We start from the raw sequence: 18,922 nt of genomic DNA, 5'->3' as shown, positions 1-18,922 counted from the left end.
AACATTAAATTAAAAGCATAAAAATCAAAGAGTTGCAAAAGGAAAGAAATAAGCTTCAAGAAGAAGAGGAGCAAGAAGTTATGTACAAAGAGGCTCATGCCTCTACTCTCCCCTTTGATTTTCAGCCTTGGTCTCCTTTTATAGCCAAGTGGTTTGTGTGGAATGGGTGAGTGGATGTTATTTTATGTATGAGTGGAGAGATGAGTGATGAGTGTTTTATGGAATGATGGTATTTTACGTTGAGTGGAGAGATGAGTGATGAGTGTTTTATGGAATGATGTTGAGTGGAAAAAAAAAGGTGATTAAGTGGCTGAGAATGTGGAGAAAAACGTGTATTGGCTCTAGCTTTGGGGAGACAAGGGATGAAGCAAAAGAAAAATAATAAGAGAGATGGTTCCGGATTTTCGGGATGATCCGACGACTGAAATTCAAACAGCCATATCTTTTTCCGCGCATCTCCAAATTGGCTGAAACTTGTTGCGTTGGAAATCTGACATCTTGAACTTCAATTTAGACCTAAGAAACTCCCAAAACGGATATCATTTGGTCCTGTTATGATCAGTCTAAATGTAGTGGTCTGCTGCATCCGAATTTGCTTGTATTTTGCTTGAATTGTATCATTTCTCTCTTATTGTCCTACAAAATATAAAAACACTAAAACTAACCAAAGCATTAGAAAATAATAAAGCTAAAGGTTTAACTAATGTAAATTAAGGGGTCCAAATACACAATATTTGGTACTCATCAAATACCCCCAAACTTACATTTTGCTAGTCCCTTAGCAAAACAAAATGAAAAAAAAAAAATTATTGTTAGTTGAGCATGGTTACATTTTACTATGGTTTGCACCTCATTGGTTTGATTAACATGTTGAATTTTGAATATCATTAAAATCTGAGATCCTTTGACTCATCTTTGGATTAAAAGAGACTTGACATGTTTAATTTATTTAGCACAAGCACATTAGCATTGTTTCTGTGGGGTATGAGGTTTGAATTGAAATTTATATGTCTTGAGATTTGCAGGATAACTTGTTGATGAAACCTTGGCTAGTTGTTAAAAAATTAAAAAAAAAAATTAAAAAAAAAATAAAATTATAATAATAATATCACCAATTTGACTTCTCATTGAGTAACCGGGCCCCTTGCCTCATTAAGCATTGGGTGTTCGCCTAAAAAGAGGAGAATTTCAGCTTGGATGATTGTTTGGCTAGTCTGACTTCGTAGCCTTTTTGACTTGAGTAATTAAGCCCTTAGGGATGTTTTACATCTAGTGCCCTAAGACCATCTGGTTTGGGAGCCACTGGCCCAACACTCGTTACATGGGTCAATTAGAAAGTTTAAAGGAGTCAAACATTGCACAGCCGGCACAAAAAAATAATAGTAAATAGTAATGAATGTAAAATAAAGCCTTGGTTATTTGACGGGAGTCCTACGAATTTTTGGATATATGTGCTTTAAGGAAAATCGAAACCCCATGACTCTATGCTATTCACACTTTACACTTTTGAACATGTGTTGTCTCAATTTTTCCATCCATGAGTTGATCGATTTTTGATAATATGACAATGCGACATTCATTTTGTTAAACATGCTCATGATGTGTGAACCACGTGTTTGAATGATGATTTTCGCTCAATTGATAATACGGCATTTCAATGTTTGTGGGTATCATTTCTGGCAAACCCTCACGAGACTTCACTCGTCCACTAGGGAGTCCTAGGGGTTTAAAAGGCTTGTTGCATATGCTAAATGCAATCGTGTCTCCCACGAAAGAGGATTTATGTTTCATGCTTTGATTTTGTTTTTCATTTTGTTTTGCTAAGGGACTAGCAAAATGTAAGTTTGGGGGTATTTGATGAGTGCCAAAAAGTGTATATTTAGACCCCTTAATTTACATTAGTTAAACCTTTAGCTTTATTATTTTCTAATGCTTTCGTTAGTTTTAGTGTTTTTATATTTTGTAGGACAATAAGAGAGAAATGATACAATTCAAGCAAAATACAAGCAAATTCGGATGCAGCAGACCACTACATTTAGACTGATCATAACAGGACTAAAAGATATCCGTTTTGGGAGTTTCTTAGGTCTAAATTGAAGTTCAAGATGTAATCTTTCCAACGCAACAAGTTTCAGCCAATTTAGAGATGCGTGGAAAAAGATATGTCTGTTTGAATTTCAGTCGTCGGATCATCCCGAAAATCCGGAACCATCTCTCTTATTATTTTTCTTTTGCTTCATCCCTTGTCTCCCCAAAGCTAGAGCCAATACACGTTTTTCTCCACATTCTCAGCCACTTAATCACCTTTTTTTTTCCACTCAACATCATTCCATAAAACACTCATCACTCATCTCTCCACTCAACGTAAAATACCATCATTCCATAAAACACTCATCACTCATCTCTCCACTCATACATAAAATAACATCCACTCACCCATTCCACACAAACCACTTGGCTATAAAAGGAGACCAAGGCTGAAAATCAAAGGGGAGAGTAGAGGCATGAGCCTCTTTGTACATAACTTCTTGCTCCTCTTCTTCTTGAAGCTTATTTCTTTCCTTTTGCAACTCTTTGATTTTTATGCTTTTAATTTAATGTTTTAAGTTGTAGTTATTTTATCATGTGTAGCTAATATTTTCGTTTGGGGTTGAGGATGAAACCTCACCATTGAAGAGAAACCGAGTTTCTTGCTTGTTCATGCTATTTGAGTTTATGGGTTTGATTTCTCATTGTTCTACTTCGATTTTTATGAGATGATGTTTTGATATCTCTTGTGGTTTCCGGATACAAGTGATGATGTGGAATAAGTCTCATTAAAATTGATTGCTTGGTGTTTGATCTATCAAAACATTGGATATTCATTATGCGTCGTTCGACTAATACATTGTTTTATCGGTTTGAATGATGATATCCATTGTGATTGAATGATACATTGGATGTTTTGATTTCAATTGGTACTCTTTGTGATTTGTGCTATGAACGGAATCATTGAATGTTTCAAATGATTTTTGAAGCAATGTAGAGCATACCTAAGATTTATATGTGACAACCTCAAAATATGTGTGATGAGCATGAGATTAGGTTATTGTGATTTGGTGAGTGTGGATTCCGAAACCCTAGACCCCTTTATTTTCATTATTTTTGTTTATGTTTTCTTTTATCAAAAACCCCAAAATTTGGAACTAGGTTAAAATAGGATTAGTTTGAATAGAAATTAATTTTCGCAACACAATTCCCTGTGGGATCGACCTCGCACTTGCAATACGCTATATTGCATAACGATTCGTGCACTTGCGAGTACTTATTTTAAAACACATCACAACACACCTAATAACATCTATGCAGCGGAAAATATAATTTGAATAGCAGAAGTCACATTTATAAACATAAACTGATATTTACACAAAAAGAGCCATAATGTCTATCTGTTTAAGGCTTATCCAAATAATAATTGCATCAAAGGATAGCTTTACAAATAATGTGACACAAGCGTCACAAGACATATACCAAACCTATAAAATAGAGGACACCCATAGTCCCACAATTATGACCGTCACGGCGAGCTTCAGTCATAACATCCAAAGTACACTTCTACAACATCATCAGCTACGACCGGAATACCTGCAACCAAAGGAACATCATCTATACGGTTGTGGGGGTTTGCCACATCCGTATAGGTGGGATTATGAGCCCACCATCTTAGCATAAATACATACACTAAGACCTCAGAGGTATACTATTCACTGAGTTTTCACAAAGAACCAACTTTTCTTTTTCTAGTCATGCGTACACTATAACAGCCACCAATTTTATAAACTTTTGTTTGAAAAACCCCCATAGCTGATATAGCAAACACCGACTAATAGAAAACATTTAAACATACTAGACAGCTAAGATTATACGTAGAAGATTCGTTATAAGAAACAATGGCATTTAAATCATGCGACCATCCGATAGAAATATACATAACTTCTTTTCCATTGAGATTCTTATGCATACTAATACGTCTAGCAAAACTACTCATAGTATAAAACATCACACTCATGAAAACCATGCTATACATGCTCATCTGTTGTATTCCTATGGGGCGTTGGTCCCCCAATGCTAGTTCATGCGTATGTTCCTAAGGGCGTAAATCTCCCAATACTAGTTCATGTGTACGTTCGTATGGGGCGTAAATCCCCCTAGGGCGTCGGTCCCCCCATAGTTCATGCGTGTATTCGTATGGGGCGTATGTCCCCCCACTAGTTCATACGTAAGGGGCGTAGATCACCCTGGGGCGTATATCCCCCACTAGTTCATGCGTTTGGGGCGTATATCCCCCACTAGTTCATGTGTTTGGGGCGTAGATCCCCTTGGGGCGTATGTCCCCCTTCTAGTTCATGCGTTTGGGGCGTAGATCCCCCTAATAGTTTGTTTATGCGTTCATGTTTCATGCTCAATGCTCATGCTTAAATACTATACATTTAATTTCATAATCATGCTTTTAACACATCCTTTCTTTATAAAACATAAACAGTTCTACATGTCATTTCTTAGACAATTTTCATAACTTAAATCTCCAACTTATACTCACTCTAAGATCACATATCATATTCATATTTCAAAACATCATCATAATTTCAATATACTCAAAAGTACTCAAAGCATCCAAAACAGATCATAATCAACATACAGTTGGTTTAGGTTGTAAAACACTATACATTTTGCAATTCATTATATATGAAAATAATACTTCTCAGTGAGTAGAATACTCACTTGGCTGCATTGGACACATGACTCGAACTCTACCTTGGAAAACCCATTGAAGTCTCCAATTCGAACACTATCCTGCAAATATTAGTAATATTAGACTATGCTAGTGGACTCTATACTCTATGACACGTATACTACCCACGTGCTCACACGTCGTGTTACCAACTCCTAAAGCTAGCTAGGTACCCATGGTTATCATTATGTTGATCATTGGTTATAGGTTAACATTATATTGCTTATTATCTTAGACACATTTACTATTTTATTCGCCTATTTATTGTTAGTCCTTTTATTTACAAACCATCAAAGTAGTTTAGATTATAAAACCTTAATCCTACTTAATATATTAATTTACTAACTCTTATTAGAATAGATTACAATCACATATTGTAACATATTCATGTACTAAAGCTTGAGGCATATACATAGACCTCACAGCTAAGCATCATACTTAGAGTTAACTTGCTATTAGTCCATAACTCTTATGAATTCTACTCCGATGTTAATTATGTCCATTACGTTATCTAAATTGTTATCTATGTTTATTTGACTTACTCGTTTATTGGTTATTGTATTTTCTTTATATCTAGTTATTCGCTTACTTTATCCATTTATTTCCTTGTTACACTTTACTTTACTTATTCTTCCTTTTAACCATTTCATTTTTCATTTCCATTCTATTAGACACCACAACATCCTATTCTCAATTTCAACTGTATTTGCCTATTAAAAATACTCCAAAACTTCATCTTATTAGAACAACCAATAGCCTAATGCAAACATCATCCAACCATCCCCTAAGGAACTCCTCCACAAATACCTTGAAATCCTCACTTTCATATTAAAACCAACTCTTCTATTAGACATAAAACCAATATCAAATCAACAATCCATAACAAGTCAACATAACTAAAACTACATTATCCAAAGACTCATTCCTTGTGGTAAATCAAACACCTAAGCTCATATTCTAACTTTCCCTTATTCAACCCTTTATCACCTCCACAAAACATAGTTCAACCAACACATAATACTCTTCCATTTGGTCATGCTAAAATACCCATGAAAAATAATGCAAATCAAAGCCAAGGGAAACACACCCATCAACTTCAATTTCGATTAACATCAATCCTAACTTCGGATTTAACAAAATATATCCATCAAGGTCCCTACAAATCAGCCCTTCTCAATTACCTCAAGCGTTTCCACAATCCACCTAAAATTCAAGAACTCAACAAATCCAAACAAACTCACCTAAACCAATTACAAACTTCCAAAACCGAGACTCGTTTCAAGACAACAATACCCATCAAATGGTTTAATCAAAACAACCCAATTCCATTTTTAATTCCTAAATTCGGACCTAAATAAAAATCATGGCAAATCATACCATTTTCTTTTCTTCATCAAAGCACCATTTGGTTATCCTCTACCAAAATCACCAAAACTTTGAAACTTAATCAATCTCAACAACTTAAATATTCAATGGAAATTAAGGAATTAAAACACCATAAGTTAACCATCAAAACCAACACCCAACAAGAACCCATTCAGTTTCCCCACACAAAACCCTCAAAAACACACACAAAATCAACTGGGTACACAGCCAAGAATAATAACACACCTAATCAGTCAATAACAGGAGACACAATCTGAAACTACTACAATCCCAAATCAAAACATCACAACCTAGAACACGGCAAGACCAAAATCACCACATCAAAGCACTGAAAATCAAAACCCCAAGAAAACAATACCATTCGGCCACCCCTTCAAAACCCTAAAACTAAATCTCCATTTCAACACATATATCATTCGGCCAACCCTCAAAAATTACCAAACTTGAACATCAAAGGGCCAATCAGCCATTCACAACCTAGAACCATAACCCAATCGGTTTGAACCAAAGAGGACCTAATCGATTCAACAGAAAATCAAAGGAAATGCAAGTAAATCAAAGACAAGGGAAAAAAGGGCCTCACCGAAACAGGGCCAGAATCCATGCCCTAGATGTCGCCTCCATGCATCGAAGGTGGCCCAGCCACCACGGCTCCAAAATCTGCATCACCCACGGCCAAACCCACCTCCCGCGCACAGGTTCTCTCTCTCGTGTTGGGTTGCTCTCAACTCGACTCTCATGACCGTAGGGGAAGAGAAAGAGGAGGAAGGAGGAAGGCAGTGCGTGGGAAAGGAGAAGAAAGGAAGAAGAGAGGAAGAAGGGAAGAAAATAAAAGGAAGGGAAGAGAGAACTGCGGATCCGAGAGAGCCAGAGGAGAAAAGAGAAAAAGAAAGAGGAAGAAGAAAGCTGCTGTCATGGGACCGAGAGGGAGAAAAGAAAAGGAGGAAAAGAAAGAAAAGAGGAAAGGAGAGATGGATACGTGTCGTGTGTGTGTGGTTCCAAAAGAAGATAATGTTATCTTCTTCCAACAAATCGTGTGTTGCCACATGGCAATGGAAGATTACATTTTATTTTAAAGCCCAGACTTTTACTAATTATATTAGGACTATGATAACTATAATTATATTTCTATTATTTTATCTTAGGCTTATTTTATTTTAGTAACATAAATATTATTATCTAGAATATAATTACTAATCTCATACTTAATAAATATGATTTATTAATTGCCAAATTCCTTAATTAATTTTCATGGTCTTTACACAAATCATACACAAAACCATTGTTCGAAGAAAAGTCTACTGAAGGATTAATAAAGAGATGTATTGTGAGAAGACTTGAGGGTTCAGAGGCTAGTATGTGGCTAGTTGTATTATAAGAAATAGGATGGGGAAAGTACACTTTAACCCCCTGATGTATCCACCCATTGGCAATTTGACGCCCAATGTTTAATTTTTGGTAGATGACCTCCCTAATGTTGTACACGTGTGCCATTGTGGACCTTCTGTCCACTTTGTCCGTCTAAAGTGACAGAAATGAGGTCACATGCAAAGCACGTGACCTTTTAAAGCTCAACTTTCCAAAATTGCCCCAGATCAAAACGGTGAGTTTCACACTCAACTTCAGTCCATTTTCTCTTTTCCATTTTTGCAAGTGGTGACCCATGACCACCACAATGTCTGTGTGCTAGTAGATGGGCTGCCGGCGATAAGAGTCGTTCCTTCAGGAAAGGAAAGCCATTCGGCAATGGTTTAATTCAAGTTGTTTTCTTTCCAGAACCGGTCTGTTGCTTCTTCTAACAGCCGGAAACCACTGTTTTAGGTTTCAGGCGTTTAGTAAAAACTAAGTCAAACAACATTAAAGAAGGAAGGTAGAAGATAATGAAAAAACGCACTGTTTAATTAATGTCTTTTGTTGTTCAAAGGAATGAAAGAAACGCACATTTTAACTTACAGTTTTGAAAGAGTCTTAAAAAAAGTGAAGTTGTGGCTTTGCCACCTAGCGGGGAGACTGCCACCTTTTCACACGTGTTTGTAGTGGAATCATGTACACCACGACTCATTGAGTCTTAGCCCGCACTAGTGGCTGCTCTGCTCCTTGAACATCCAGAAGGAGTATGGGAAGCTACTGAAGCACTTCAACAAGGGCTTGGTGAAGAACGTACAAGGACATTAAGGACAACTTGGGCAACCTGCAACGACCATTGGTCCATTATGTTGTTGATCTCCTCAGTCCTCACTACCATTATAGGGCCACAAACAATTTGGGCAGCCGTTGTAGGGCCACCAGATGATAGATCTCCAACTTTGAGTACAAGCCTGTGAAGGTGTACAACGATTCCACGAGATTCCTCTTCCACAGCAGAACCACACGATGAAGATAGTGGAGAAGCTGTGTTTCGGCTTGGGTAGTGGGGCTACATGTTTTTTTCGCATAGGACTACACGTGTTTTTTTACATGTGCATATTAGACACTTCCTTTTTTCTCTATGGAAGCTGGCTCAGCAGCTTATTCATAAAAAATAAAAAAAATAAAAAAAATAAAAAAAGAAAGAGCTTGCTCAGCTCTTATCAACTATATAGACACTTCCTCTTTACAAAATTATTTCATGATGCCATTCTCCAGAAACTTCAAGACTTTGGTATGCATGTATGTTTCATGCATGCCACACCGATGAAATTGCTATATCTTTTTGTTGAACCACTGAGGATAGGCTGTTGGGGTCAATGCAGAATCTATTGTTATAGAGGAAAGCATGAGGTGGTGCTTGGGGTGGTGTTGTATAAGTCAACTTGTGCTGCAGTGGATGTACCACATGCATTTGTTCATTTGAGGGAAGCACGTTGGATGTAGCTACCTGAAGGGATTTGGGATGACCATGGGTAAAGCCATGCAAAGAACTAAAACCTGACAAATACCCAGTGCCAACATTTCTAGAGTTTGGTCTTTGCAATGCCCATAAATGAAACTACTGGATCATCATCTAATCCACGTCCTCTGTTTGGCGTTCAAAAAATAGAGCGTGATAATACCCGAAGCAAAGTTCAAAACCCAACCAGAATTTGCTCGGAAACAGTCAAACTTCTTATTCAAAATGTTAATTCAAATGTGAAGACGATGATCAACAACCTTTGTGCCAAACTACTAGGTTCCACATTCACTTACTTTGACATTGCCCATATGTTTTCAGACATCGCAACCAACGCTAAATCTTACAGTATGCTCTTTTAATTTGTTCTAACCCAGCCACAATCATATATCTATATAAATATATGAAACTTATTTTATGATTTTTTTTCTTTTCCATAGGATTTACTGTTGTGAATCGAGAGTGCTGTGGGATCGGGCAAAACATAGGGCAGATCACCTGTCTTCCGCTCCAGACGCCATGTCCAAACCAAGACCAGTACATGTTTAGTTTGACGTTCAAAAAATAGAGAAAGGAGAGCTACGGGTTCCGCTCTACAATCTCACACATAGCAACTGAGTTCCAAGTCAAGTCGTACCCGCCATGGACGAGTCTCCAGTGGAGCTCGTCGTGGACACGGAGAAGCTCTTGGTGGAGTCACCACCATCGAACGATTCTCAGCCAACGTTGGAAGAGCTAGCGGCCAAGGCAATCGCTCCCGTGAAGAAAGAGTTCCTTCGTCCTCCACCTTCCAGACCTTCCTCCACCTTTACCAGTCTTCAAAACGACATAGTTTCCCAAACTAAAGTTATTTTTAGCAAGGAGAAGAAATCCAAATGCCAGCTCAGGCCGGTGAGTGAGAGAGGCCGTAGATGTGTTTTGAAATGGTGTGTTTTGACTAATTAAATGAAACGGTGTGTTTTGAATAGAAGGTGTGTGGTCTTATTTCTTAGACGGACAAAGTGGATGGAAGGTCCACAGCGACACACGTGTACAACATTAGGGGGGGTCATCTGCCAAAAATTAAACATTGGGCGTCAAATTGCCAATGGGTGGATACATCAGAGGGGTAAAGTGTACTTTCCCCAAATAGGATATTGCAAAGGTTTGGAAGTTTCCTTTTATCTTGTAATCTGGATCTTCTCTATATTGATTTTCCGGGTTTGGCTGCCATGGAATGGGTTTTAGACTTGTGATATGTTCAAAGGTTTTTTCTACTTTGTAACCAAAAACTCTATGTTGTGGTTGTGTGATTTAGTTTTCAAATAAGTTTATTGCTGTGATAATTATTGCTTGGTTGGTTAATTTGGAGGTACAACACAGTCCTTATGTTTTAACAGTAACCTTAGTTTCTTCTCATGTCTAAACATTAGTCCTTGGTGTCCAGACATATCTCAACCTGTGTGAGCATTTGTCCCAACAATGTTTAGACTTCTCAGCAAACAGGGTTTCTCTACTTCAACTCAAACTACTCATGTCCGGACATCTCTCCTTGGTGTCTGAACATTTCTTGAACCTGAGAAGGTATGTTTGCAGCCATGTCTGGACAGTTCAGGAAATAGTAAAACTTCATGAACTACTCTTGACTGAACAACATGTCCCTATACAAAAATCTTCTCTAGTACTTGTATACCCCAATCCCCAATAAGATAAATAAATATATTTTGGTTACCAAATGAGCCAATCATAAAAACTAACAAAAACAAAGATTCAATTCATCTTAGAGGGTTACCCAAGAAAACACCATCCAAACAAACACTACAAAGATCTACTCAACCAAAACGAAGGCAACCCTCAAACTTTAAATAAAAAAAAAAAAAAAAAAAAAAAAAAAAAACTCTCATTTCAGTTGCAATCCAAGAACAAAACTACCAACCAGCTTTCTCAAATCACAAACACGTCCCAGTTTTCTATTTTACAAAATTGCACCTACATTCCTCCATAATCAGTCAAGACAGAATACAACCCAAGCGAAAAACTCCTTTTGAAAAATATTGGACTTCTAATTTTAACAAGTGTGTGTGAACAGTGTGCAACAAAATATAAATGCGGAATTAAAGGAAACAGATATTTTGTTGACGAAGTGGAAACTCAATTAAGAGAAAAACCACTCGGGGGCAGCCAAACCCAGGATATCCACTATTCAGAAGACAAAGCTAGTTACAAAGTAGTAGCACTCACATACTGCTGATGCAGTGGTCGTACCTTGAACTCTAACGTGTAACCTAACACGAACGCCTCCCAACCAGGTTTCTTACTTGAAGGGGTCTTCAATGGAATCCTTTACCTTAGGGCCAACCCCTAAGATAAACTTCACAGTTGATCAAATCACACACTGGCGAAAGCTAGAGAGCTAGCAGATCTTCAATATCTCCCTAAACACCCTCTCTAAGCTGTAAGGAATTCACCACCGAATTCTCTTAGTTCTCAAGCCCCAGGGCCTCTATTTATAGACTGAAGATTCAAATGAGCGTCTGGTTTGATAAAACTGGGCGTCATCCAGACGGTAGTCATGGGACGTTCGGACGAACAACTGTAAGACTAAAATTTTGAAAATTTTGCTGAAAATCTTTTCTATTTGAAAGCCGCGTTCGGACGGTGGTCCCCTGTTTTTCGGACGATCACACGTCCGCTGCAACTAATTTCCATATAAAGGCTTCGTGCGTCCGGACCGGAGGAATGGTCGTCCGGACGGTTGATTTGATACATGCAATTTCCATATCTGATTCATGCGCGTCTGGACCATGATGATTGGCTTCCGGACGTCTGGATTTTGGATGCGAAACTTGCCTTATGGATGAGTGCGTCCTGACGGGAATCCAAGTCGTCTGGACGGTTGCACTTTGACTGCACGTAATTACCATAATAAGGCTTTAAGTGTCCGGACCCTGAAGGTTGATGTCCGGACGGTTGAACTGGTGCACAACTTACCTTATGGAGGACATCGTCCAAACGGGATCACACATCGTCCGGACGGTTGCAGCCGTCTTCCCATAACTGTGTCTTGAGGCAGAAACCCTAATTCTTGTCAAACACTGAATGGCGTCCGGACGGCATTGCCACGTTGTCCGGACGGATGGACTTGAACGCTGGATTCTTCTCGAACTCTGAATAGCGTCCGGAAGATTTGCCATTATGTCCGGACGGATGCAATCTTGAACTGTTTGAAGCTTCTAGACACTATTGGGCGTCCAGACTGAAAGTGATGTTGCTGACTGATGAGCGTCCGAACGGAATACCACGTCGTCAGGACGGATGAAAGATGGAGCAAATCGAAACGTCTCGACACAAGGGAAGTTCCGGACGGGAATCGACATCGTCCGGACAGATGATGCTTTGTACAGGTGGGCATTCAGATGGTATGATATGTTGTCCAGACGGCTGGTGCTTTGGATAGCTGGGCATCTAGACGGTATGCACGTCGTCCGGACGGCTGGCAGGGAACCAGATTTTCTTACTTGCAATCTGTGCAGAATCTTCTTGAAGCACTTTTGAATCGCGAAATTCTTGTTAGAAAGCATCTTTACAAAGAAGTGATTTTGTCCAACAGAATGCGGCCAAATACAAACTAACACCTTTCATCTAGCCCATCTTCAATAATGTTGGGAATAATCCCACTGAGCCCGTTTCATTAGAAGGATCATAGGCCTTTAAGCCAGCACCGTCCAAAGGAGAGTTGACAGCCGTAAAGCCAAGAAAATAAAACTACTCGGTAGTCCTATCTTGGGAGACAAAAGCCAAGAAGTCATCCCCTAGAATACGTGACAGGAGGTGCATTCTGATTGAACTTAGGTGCATCCCAAGGCCTGGGACTAGAATGTCCCGGGAACTCAGGTCTTGTTCAGCCAAGGCCTAGGACTTATGTGTCTCGGAAACTCAGGTATCAACCTTGCCCCAAGTCGAATTAAGATAGGAGTCACGACCTGGATTTCTTGGGATCGCACCCAGTCCCTAGAAATCTGGGATTGAATTGATCCTAGATTTGTCGCCAAGGATCTTGCTTGGAGATAGGTAAGGAAAGAGTCTTGATTTGGGAAGGATTCTTAACAAAGACCCTAATGGTGCTCATAGGTCAAAAAGGGGAACACGAAACCCTAGCAGTAAGGGTGCTCATCATGTTGCCTATAAATTGGCCAATAATCCAGGTATAAGGGAGAGACTAAATTTTTACTGATTAAGCAAACTTTTCACAGAAAAGCTAACTTAGGCATCGGAGTGAGACCCCTAGAATGGTCTTCAAATTTTATTTGTTTTGCAAACTTCTTGGAAAATGTGAAGAACCTTGAAGAACGTGCTATGTCTAAACCATACTGAAAACTATCCCAACAGTTTGGCGCCGTTTCTGGGAACGAGTATTCTTTTCTCATAAATAAAAAATCCGTCTTAGTGATGAACACACGTTCTGGAGAGGAGATCCCAGTCGGAGCAAATTGTTAGCCTTATTAGTTTTATTGGCTACATTCTGTTGGCAAAATCACTGCCATATTAGTGTACTGCTAAAACAGGGATGCCATAATTATTCAGAATCCTACAAAATATTTAGAGCATATTTTATCAACTATGGAAAGGCCTTAATGCGACATGTCTCTGTTTCACAAGCATCTAGAAGGCAATTTCAAGAGTATAGGAAGATTTTGCGCAGTTTACAACTCAACAAGGTCGATTCCTTAGTTGACCATCCAATGCCCAGAGAAATGTTCGAACGCCCATTAGTGTTCAAGAAGATTCTGAACAACTTAGCAGACACGGTTGGTGAAGACAGCATGCAACTGTTTGGATGCTAGGGCAATAGAAGTGTATTGCTGCTTACTGTTCGAACGCTGCCCAGAGAACTCTGAATCAGAATTGTAATAGGTCTTCTAAAAAGCCTATAAATAGAGGTCTCTAAGCTTGCATTATTTACAGAATTCGGTACTAAATTCCAATCTACTCAGAGAGGGTGTTTAGGTAGAAATTGTGAGATTTGTTATCTCTCTAAGAGTTTTTCTTTGTGTGATTTGATCGTGTGAAGTCTAACTTAGGGAGGAGCCCTAAGCTAAAGGAGTCCATTGAAGACCCCTTCAGGTAGGAGACCTAGTTGGGAGGTACTCACGTAAAGGAATGTGTTAGAGTTAGAGGTACGACTACTGCATCGAGTTATGTGAGTATTACTACCTTGTAACAAGCTTTGTCTTTTGAATAGTGGATTTCCTGGGTTTGGTTGCCCCGGAGTGGTTTTTCTCTTAATTGAGTTTTCACTTCGTTAGCAAAATATCTATCTTCTTTTAATCTCGTATTTAGATATTTTGTTACACAAGTTGATCACACACACACACACACATTTATATTAGGAGTCTATTTATTTTCAAGCCCAACCCAAATTTAGAAGTTTAGAACAATCTACAGCCTCCATCGTTCCTTCCCCTGGGCGGTGGAGATTAGGATCGCATAATAGCATTGGAAGCTCGGATGGAAGCTTTGACACGACAGAATGCAAAATTACTGCTCAGAATTCTTCGAACAATCCCATCCCGAGGTTAATCGGGATGAGCATGAAGAAGAAGAGCACAACAACTGTACCAACCTCTGTGGTCTTTGGGAGGAGGATCGTCTGAAGGACGATCACCAAGAAGACAACTTTCGGGAGGATGATCACCTAGAACAAAGGAATGGAAGAGCAAACTGTCATGGTGACTGACGGGAAGATCCAGTAGGATTGTTGCCAAGCTAGAGAGAAGGTGCACGTATATTGAGATGGAAAGGAAGGATAAAAGCAGGTCCATAGTGGTGGACAGGCTCTTGTCGGGTTCTTACTCGCTCGTCACCAAATGGGTAGCAGACAGCAAACTACTCAATAAGTTCAAGATCCCTCAAATCACGAGTTATGCTGGAGATGGGGATCCTCTTGACCACTTAGAGAATTTTTGAGCTCATCTAGACCTTCACAGGACACTCGATGAAGTGACATGTGGGGTCTTCCCTTTTACAGTTTAAGGAAATGCCTGGGATTGGTTTTGGAAGCGGCCCCCCAATTCTATTGATAAATTCAGGGAGTTGAGCAAGATGTTCTTGACAGAGTTTCTGGCTTCAAGATATTTATTAAGACTACATCAGCGCAGCAGTGAAACTCTTAATGAGTTTCTGGCCTAGTTCAATCAGGAGAAGATGGTGGTTGAAGACCCAACTGAGGATATGGTTTTCACTGCCCTCTATAAAGGGCATTACATCTGAGGAGCCTCTAATGAAGAAGTTGGCCCAAAAGCAACCGAGCACTGTGCAGGGCCTGATGGATAGAGTAGAGGAATTTATCAATTAGTAAGAGACATCGAAGGCTATGGCCAGTTCAAGGTCATCCCAAGAGAGATCCCTAGAAAGGAAAATGAGAGAGTTCAAGAAAGCTGATGGGGAAGAATAAAGGCTGATAAAGAAATTCAAGGGCTACAACTATACACGTCTCAAGGCCGGGATATCAGAATACCTAATGGAAATCCAGAGTTTCGCTGACAACCGAAGATACCAGGTAATCCTCCTAAGAAGAAAGAAGGTAAGTATTGCGATTTCCATGAACAAGCAAGTCATTACATTGAGGGATGCATATCCCTAAGCTTGCTAATCCAAGAGCTCATAAAAAATGGTAAGTTGGTCAAGTTTTTGGGAGAGCACCGGAATCAGCAAGGGAATGACCTGCCCCTGAACTGTTGGTACTACCAACCTCGAGACTAGCAACCTCGGGATCTTATCCGTCAGACCGTCCTCACCAAGATGAGAGGGATTGGGAAATAATCCCAGGGAGGAGATAGAGAGAAGGGAGGACCAAAGAATTAGAAGCCCACAGCGTAGGGAACCGAGGCAATAAGTGGTCATAGTCAAGATTAGGTAAAGAGGACTGTCGGGAATCCCGGGCAAGACATAATTTTTTTTTTTGCAATGGTGTTTTCATGGAACTATGTTATATGAACTTAGAATAATTATAATAAAGATAGAAGATTCCCAAGATTTTGGGAGTATTGTATTCTGAACAAAAGAATAGAGCCAACTTTAGAATTAGAGCATTCCCGGTCTAAAGATTGGGAACCCGTTGATGTCACTTCTTTTACTAGAAGGAAGTAGGTTTTTAGAAGGAATAAGCCAGGCACGGTTCCAGGTAGACAACCCTACAGAGAAAACAAGCAAGGGAGAAAACCCTAAGGCAAATCCAATGAGACAACCTTGGACAGAAAACAAGCATGGGAGGAAACCCTAAGGCAAATCCAAGGAGACAACCCTGCATAGAAAACAAGCTTGAGCCCAAAGCTTCAATTCTTCAATGTCTCAAAGAGCCATCTTATGATAAATTTGTCAAGGATCTATGCACACAAGGTCACAATGTAGGAATCATCTTCGTAAGAAGATCCTTCGAAGCAAGCAAGTAGGCTACCTAAGATGGGGAAACATTTTGCCAGAGGGCTATCAAATTCTAAATAAGAAAGGGTGGAAGGGATTAGTTGGACATCCCAATGATTAGGGAATGTGAGGTAACTTTTCTTTTCCATTTTATTTTCCCCACATTTTCTTTTTGTTTTTTTTTTTCATTTCATTTGTGTCTTTTTCTTTTGTTTCTGTTAGTTTGTGATTGGCTACATTCTATTCGAACAAAATCACTTATATGTAAAGATACTTTTTAACAGGGATTCCACTATTCATAAGTGTTTTAGAAGATTCTGCGCTGTTTGCAAGTTAGAAAATTCGGTTCCCTGCCAGCTGCCCAGACGACGTGTCATCTCGTCCGGACGCCCATCTGTCCTCAGTTCCAGCCATCCGGACCACGTGTCATACCGTCCGGACGTCCACCAAACTAAAGCATCATCCGTTCGAACGATGTGGATTCCCGTCCGGACCTTCCTCTATATCAGGAAGCTTCTGCTCCAGCTTGAATCCATCCGGACGACTTAGCTGTAACGGTCCGGACGACGTGGATTCCCGTCCCGACTCACTTCTCCTTAATTCAAGTTCGCAATTCAAATTCAACCGTATGGACGCCAGTTTGCCTTGTTCCGGACGTGCGTACAACAGATATAGAAATTGAATGCATCTGATCGACTGTCCGGACAACCATTCCTCAAGTCCGGACCTGCGAAGCCTTTATATGGAAATTACTTGTAGAGGACGTGCGACTGTCCAGACGACAGGGCAACACCGTCCAAACGACATCTAGCTTTATCAAGCCAGATGCTCATTTGAGCCCCCAGTCTATAAATAGAGGCCCCTGGGCATTGAGAACTAAAAGAATTCGGTATTGAATTCCACTAGTGCTCAGAGAGTTATTTTGTGAGGTTATTGAGCAGAGTTGATCTCTCTAAAGTCGTTGATGTGTGTGCTGTTGCTGCACTTAACTTGAAGTCTATCTTAGGGGTTGGCCATAAGGTAAAGAATTTCATTGAAGACCCCTTCAGGTAGGAGACCTGGTTGGGAGGCGTTCGTGTTAGGCTACACGTTATAGTGGAAGGTACGACCACTACATCAGGGGTATGTGAGTGCTACTACTTTGTAACTAGCTTTGTCTTCTGAATAGTGGATATCCTGGGTTTGGCTGCCTCAGAGTGGTTTTTCTCTTAATTGAGTTTCCATTTTGTCAACAAAATATTTGTCTTCTTTAATTTTCGCATTTAATATTTTGTTGCACAATGTTCACACACACTTGACAAAATATTTTTCTTCTTTAATTTTCGCATTTAATATTTTGCTGCACAATGTTCACACACACTTGTATAAATTAGAAGTCCAATAATTTTCAGTTTCTACTAGCAATTGACCTTGTGATGTGTGTTCTTGTGAGAAATATTGATGTTAGTTTGTGACAAGTGTGCTCGTGTTTAAGTTTGGGGGATGTCCTGGACTTTTTCACACTTTGATGTTTCCTTCTGGTAATGTATTTCTATATTACACATTGAGGACAATGTGTAATTCAAGTTTATGGGTATGGAAAAACACTCTATTTGTTTGTTTGCTTGCTTATTTGTCCTTTTGTTATAGAAAATTTTCAAAAATCTAAAAAATTCAAAAAAAAAAAGAAAAATTCAAAATAAAAAAATATTGTGCTAGGTTGTTGATTGAGCATGATTACATCGCAACTATGGTTTGCATATCAATGGTTTGTTTTACATGTTGAACACTGTATGTCATTAAAAATTTGAATATTTTAACTCACCTGTTGGATTAGATAGACTTCACTTGTTTGAATTATTTATTACAAGTTCATTAGCATTGGTTCTGTGAGGTATGAGATTTGAATTGAGGAATATGTATCTTAAGATTTGTAGGATGATTTGTTGATGAAATCTTGGCTTTAATTAATAATAATAATAATAATATCATCGGTTGAGTTCTCATTGAGTAACTGAGCCTCTTGGCTCACTAAACATTGAGTGTTTGTGTAAAAAGATGAGAAATTCAATTTGGTTGATTGTATGGATAGTTTGACTTCGTAGCCTTTTTGACTTGGGTAATTAAGTCCTTAGAGATGTTTCTATGTCTAGTGCCCTAAAACCATCTGGTTTGAGAGTCATTGGCCCAACACTCGTTACATAGGTGAATTAGAAAGCTTAAAGGAGTTAAACATTGCATAGCCTTTAACAAAAAAAAAAAAATTTGCATATTTTGATTTATGCTTTGGTTGTTTTTATATGATAAAATTCCTATGAATTTTGGGGTACACAAACTTTGAGAAAAATCGAAACCTCATGAGTCTATGTTAATATCACTTTGCACTTATTAAAGCATGTGTAGTCTTAATTTTCCAGCTATGAGTTAAATGATTGTGATATTCACTTTGTTAAACCTACTCATGATATATGAACCATGTGTTTATGTGGAAATCCTTGTTTGTCAACAACATAGTG

General features: G+C 39.1%; 1 long non-coding RNA gene across 1 annotated transcript; it reads right to left on the bottom strand.

The window, feature by feature from the left end:
- Positions 1-3,357: 3,357 nt before the first annotated feature.
- Positions 3,358-7,113, bottom strand: LOC133880300 (uncharacterized). Its single transcript, XR_009902231.1, has 3 exons — positions 6,741-7,113; positions 4,762-4,833; positions 3,358-3,645 (listed from the first exon to the last, which is right to left on the bottom strand). It is a non-coding gene; the product is annotated as an uncharacterized LOC133880300 (long non-coding RNA).
- Positions 7,114-18,922: the final 11,809 nt, after the last annotated feature.

The sequence above is a fragment of the Alnus glutinosa genome, chromosome 10, assembly GCF_958979055.1.
Source record: "Alnus glutinosa chromosome 10, dhAlnGlut1.1, whole genome shotgun sequence".
In the NCBI taxonomy this organism is placed as follows: Eukaryota; Viridiplantae; Streptophyta; class Magnoliopsida; order Fagales; family Betulaceae; genus Alnus; species Alnus glutinosa.
Note: the sequence above shows the minus strand (reverse complement) of the source record. Positions and strands in the feature narration are given on the sequence as shown.